The sequence below is a fragment of the Amblyomma maculatum genome, unplaced genomic scaffold, assembly GCF_055883805.1.
Source record: "Amblyomma maculatum isolate TAMU_Amacu unplaced genomic scaffold, ASM5588380v1 scaffold_18, whole genome shotgun sequence".
In the NCBI taxonomy this organism is placed as follows: Eukaryota; Metazoa; Arthropoda; class Arachnida; order Ixodida; family Ixodidae; genus Amblyomma; species Amblyomma maculatum.
The window spans coordinates 5,589,991-5,595,990 of NW_028146743.1; the positions used below are offsets into that span (position 1 = coordinate 5,589,991).

General features: G+C 48.1%; 1 non-coding gene across 1 annotated transcript; it reads right to left on the bottom strand.

Moving 5' to 3' along the window:
* Window positions 1–537: 537 nt before the first annotated feature.
* TRNAA-UGC (transfer RNA alanine (anticodon UGC)) lies at window positions 538–609 on the bottom strand. The gene has a single exon. It is a non-coding gene; the product is annotated as a tRNA-Ala (tRNA).
* Between the last annotated feature and the right edge of the window lie 5,391 nt (window positions 610–6,000).

Here is a 6,000-nt window from a genome sequence, read left to right on the forward strand (position 1 = left end):
ACGCACACGCACACGCGCACGCGCACGCGCACGCGCACGCGCACACGCACACGCACACGCACACGCACACGCACACGCACACGCACACGCACACGCACACACACACACACACACACACACACACACACACACACACACACACACACACTTAAAGAATGTCGCCGAATTTAAAACCTCATATGGAGAATTAAATACGCGACAAACACAGAACATGGGTTAAAAAGCCACACCACCTTCGCCTCAGGCGGCGTGATTCATTAAAATTCTCTCACTTGCTACAGTGTTCCATTCTCTGAAGCCTCTCTGCTCGTTGTAGAGCATGGGGGCTACTGACGACTGCTCTAAATGTCCCATCAGATTAAGGCGTACAGAATGTGCATTCGTTCTATAAACAAGTCAGTAATCTGATTCTGAAGCTGAAGGGGAGGGTAGAAGCATTGGTACAATTAACTCAGACGTTTAAGCGCAGCGGAGTCTGGGTTAATCACTTGTGAGTAAATGGAAGGAACGAAAATAAAAACAAATATGTTGGACTACTTGAGGTGCCGGGGATTGAACCCGGGGCCTTACACATGCAAAGCGAACGCTCTACCTCTGAGCTACACCCCTTTTTTTTCCTTTATTGCCTGACTTGGACACAAATACACCGCACTGGAACTGAAAACAACAGGAACAAAGGAATAATATATGTACACAAAGCTAGTTTGCGTTGCCTAACACCCAATGAGGTGCAGGGATTATCATGTTAAAATTCCTTGAGCACCGTCAAAGGTTCCAGCTTTGACAGCCACTCAGGAGCACATGGTTGCAATTTAAGCATGTCGAGCCATCGCTGCACGCTTTCGCGGAAATACATGCGGGCTGGCCGCGCATCTGGATCGCAGTGATAACCAGCCATTCGTGCGCGCCATATACTGTGGAGGCACATATCATCATGGTTATCCAATGGCAAATACCTAATGACATGGGAATCAAGTGGCAACTGTTTTTTTATTGTCCTTTGCAGTACATCCCACAAATATACCCCCGCCCAGCAATGCAGAAACACGTGATCTATTGTCTCTGGCTGTTTGCAGATGACACATTGGGCCCCCCACGGTAGGAACATACCCTTTTCCTCCATAAATGATTTTACACACAAAGTACCGGTATGTAGCATAAAGAAAAACGTTTTAGCTCTCGTAGCAACTTGCATCTGTAGAAGGGCACCGGGAACACCACTTCACAAACATCCTTGTATAATGTTCTCCTGTTAACATTACTTAAATACTCTTTCGATAAACGCGCGCTTAGGAATTTTACGCTCACAACAATCTGCCTAAAGAATCCAAAAAGAGAACCTGGCATACATTGAGTATAAACTACGAAATCAGGCAACGCTCGACCGAGTCTTTGTTGACACACTGTGCGCAGGAATGGATCGCTGGCATCCCTAAAAAAACATAAAGCGGTTGACAATCTGTCGCACAAACAAATGACCCAGACCAAGCCCCCCATGCTTCACCTGCCGGAACAAATTTGTCCGACTGCACCTCTCCCAACTCGAGGCCCAAACAAACACCGCAAAAACTCGATGCAATTTTTGCACATTTGCACGGGAGCAATGCAACACTTGCATTACATACCATAACTTACTAATTAAAAACAGGTTGCAAACTGCGGCTCTTGCAAATATTGATAATTGAGCGCTTTTCCATTTCTCCGCGTTTTCACGGGTTTCTTTGACCTGCTCTAGCCAGTATGGCTCGCTTTCCTTGTAAAATTCCAAGGGCACACCCAAGTACTTTGCAGCCGTTGTAACCCACGACACATTAGCGAAAGTGTCGGGGGTCAGCTGCCATTCTCCGTGCCAAAATCCCAGGCACTTACCCCAGTTAACTTTACTCCCTATGACTTTGCTAAAATGTTTTACCACATCCACTGTCCTCTTTATACTCTCCATATTTACACAAAAAACCGCAACGTCGTTTGCGTAAGCCAGTAATTTGACTTCTGACTCCTGCAGGCGAAAACCATCAATGTCATTGTTTTGTAGGATGCTTAAACACAATGTTTCAATATAAATGCCGAACAAAAGAGGGCTGAGGGGGCAACCTTGGCGCACCGAACGTCGTACGTTTATGGGGGCCCCCAGTGACTTATTGACAATTAATCTCGTAGTGCAGTTACGGTACGCCAAGGCCACTCCCTCTGGAATAACAGAGCCAACATTATCATAGTCTAATATACTGAACACAATAGTACGCGCCACACAATCGAAAGCTTTCTCCAAGTCCAACTGCAGTAACGCAACACATGCATGAGTTGCATCGCCGCATTTGAGCACACTTCTCGCTTTGTGAATGTTCTGATAGATAGATCGCCCTTTGATACCGCACGTTTGGTGAGGGCCCACTAGTTCGCATATAACCGTTTGTAGTCTGCCAGCAAGCACCTTCATATAAATCTTATAATCAATGTTTGTCAGAGCAATGGGCCTGTAAGACGACAACTGCCTAAGCTTATCTGGTTGGTCAGTTTTCGGAATAAGTACTGTGTGCGACGATCCGAAAGACGCAGGCAGTGCCTTCAGTTCATACGCTTCATTAAATAAGGCACACAACAAAGGAGATAGCTGTTCCTTGAACGCATTATAAAAAGCCGCACTCAGGCCATCAGGCCCGGGTGATTTCCCTGGGTTTAAATTTTCTATTGCCTGCTGCACTTCTTTTTCGCTTATTGGCCGCTCCAGTCTTTCTTTTTGTTCGTCATCAATTTTTGGCATCGCGTCAAGAAAGGATTCTTTAAACCGGTCCAAATAAACCTCTCGGGACGAAAATAGCTCTTCATAATACTCCCGGAAAGCTTTCGCGATTCCTTCGTTATCGGTTTCTGTGCGTGCTGCCCAATCTACCTCTGCCACGTGATTTCGCCTTGCATTTGCTTTTTCTATTCCCAACGATCTTTTTGTCGGCGTTTCATCCATGGCCAATTTTTCCGCTATCGCACGCACCAGTGCTCCGCGATAACTGTCTTCGTCATTCAGTTGAAGTCTTTGTTTTATTTTTCTAACGTCGTCCATGTATAACCCTGGCGTGTTACATTCCAGGGCTAAGAATTTATCTAGCAAAGATCTTAAATGCATTTCATTTTGTTTTTCTTGAAACCGTATGCAGCTCGCCTTTTCTACAGCTTTGATTTTAATTTGTTGCTTACACAGTTCCCATTCTTGACCCAGTTCGTGGGTGCCCTCCTGACAAATCTTACCAATTCCTTTTTCTACTAGTCTGGTGAATTGCTCGTCATTCAGCAGTTTATTATTAAACTTCCACAATTCCCAATTAAAACCGCTACCTCCCTTTCTTGTTCCAATTGTACACTGAACCATGCAGCGATCTGAGTACGTTACTGCCAAAACATAATAATCCTGGAATTTTGGAGCCAGTTCTGCGGACACATAAATTCTGTCAAGGCGGGCGTGGCTAGCACCCTGAAAATGCGTATACTGAACCCGTCGCTCGCTCGTGAGACACTCTGGAACGTCTTCCAGTGCAAACTCGTCAATCAAGCGCGAAAGTACCTCTGTGCTACGATCCCTAAATGTACGATGACTAGTTTTGTCACCGGAGCTCAGTACACAATTGAAATCTCCCAGAAAGGCAAGTTGCTTATCCGTGTTTAAATACTCTTCAACAAAATCAAACAAAGCAGCCCTCTCATCAACTACCGTAGGTGCATATATACAAACAGCACGCCACTCAGCCGAGCAAAAACTAAAATCGAGGACCACACCCCGACCCGACGGAAAAGAAGCATGCGACTGCGCTACAAGACCCGGCAACTTCTTCACAAACAGGACGCATCCAGCACAAGTACCGACTGCATGGCTGACAGCTGCGTAAAACCGCGACGTGAAACGTTGCACCATGCTCTCGGTCTCTTCTTCACCCTCGACTTTTGTCTCTTGAACTCCAAGTATATCGATGTCATTTTCGTTTAAAAGGCGCAGGACTTGTCTCTGCTTCCTTTTCGCTGCTAGACCTCTCACGTTAAGGGTCGGAATCATTAGTAACAGTAAATAAGCCATTTTCTTAGAGTGAAAAGAGGCCAAGAGCATGGTGCTTACCTTCCAGGTCTAGCATGGCGCTAGACGCTTTCGTTGACGCCAGTGTCATGAGGTTGGACTGGCAGACCTTGTGACAGGGGCGGCTTTTCGGCAGCTCTCCTGTCCGTCGAGACATTCGGTCTTGGCTTGAAGGTCGCCCTCCTCCCTATTGGTGTTTTTATCGGCGGCTCGTCGTTGCTAGCTGCCTCTGCTTTGTTTGTCTCACTGGTGCTCTCGTCGTGGGCACGCTTCGCAGGGCCTTGGACGTTGGTCGCTCGGCCGCTGCTCTTTTCGAGTGTTTCCTGTCTGCCCGCAGACTCCGGAAGTTCAATTTTTGAGCTCTCGGCATCGCTCACCCTTTCTTCTTCTGACAGTTCGTTTTTGGTAGTGTGACTTTCTTGTCTGGCCTACCGAGTATCTCTTCACCACCCCCCGGGGGCACTAACATGCCTGTCGTTGCTGCTAGCTTTTCAGCTTCTCCGACCCCTTTTGCGGCCTCTTCTGTCTCTGCGACATCCATTTGGTGCTCAGTCATGTCCGCCCTCGCTGTTGGTGCAGTAGCCACTGCATACGTTCGTACGCAATCTTCCTCGGAGTGGCCAAAACGCTTACACGTCGAACAGCGCGGAATATTACATTCCCGGCGCACATGACCGGTCCCGCGGCAGCGAAGGCACTGCTTCGGCCGCCCAGGCACCACAACAAGGGCCAACTCCCCTGCTACTCTTATCTGGTGAGGGAGGTCTTCTATCTTTATCCCAGGCTTCAACCTCAGAAGCACGGTTCTCGTTGTTGAGCCCTTTTTGTGAACGCCCTGGACTCGTCACCGCTCACGGGTCACTTCGGTCATCTCACCGAAAGCCGCCAAAGCAGTTCGGATATCCTCATCCGCCACGCCATGCAACATCCAGTGGAGCCGCAGCTTCACCTGTTGATCCTCTGGGTCAATGACGAAACACCGTCGACCTTTCACTTGAAGCTCCTTGAAGGCTAGCAGCCGCTTGGTTGCTTCAGTGCTTCTCAAAGTCACCGCCCAGACATGGTTTATACGCCTGGGAGCGTACCAGTCTTGGCCAGGGCGTCCCGGAAATCTTCAATCCTAAAGAGTCGCACTCGTACGTCGCCGTGCAAAAAAACTGTGTTGAAAACAACACGTCCGGTAGGCAGATGCGGCAAAATGATCTGGTATTCCTTGTCATCGTTTCCATCAAGCCTGTTACCGCGGCCAGCCTGGGCCGCAATCGCCGCTCCGCCGGAGCTCATGATTCTTCGTCCGTACACGCCGGTGGCCGGAAGTAGAAACCTCTGAGCTACACCCCCAATGTTTTTCAATATTGCGTAATTTATTATCACATTTTACACAAAGAACGTTACCCCCTACACACACTACACACGCGCACGCGCACGCACACACTACACACGCGCACGCACACACTACACACGCGCACGCACACACTACACACGCGCACGCGCACGCACACACGCACACACACATACACACGCACACACACACACACACTTAGAGAATGTCGCCGAATTTAACACCTCATATTACATGGAGAATTAAATACGCGACCAACACAGAACATGGGTTAAAAAGCCACACCACCTTCACCTCAGGCGGCGTGATTCATTAAAATTCTCTCACTTGCTATAGTGTTCCATTCTCTGAAGCCTCTCTGCTCGTTGTACAGCATGGGGGCTACTGAAGACTGCTCCAAATGCCCCATCAGACCACGGCGTACAGAATGTGTGCATTCGTTCTATAAACAAGTGTATAATCTGATTCCAAAGCTGAAGGGGAGGGTAGAAGCATTGGTTCAACCAACTCAGACGTTTAAGCGCAGCAGAGTCTGGGTTAATCACCTGTGAGTAAACGGGAGGAACGAAAATAAAAACAAAAATGTTCGGCTACT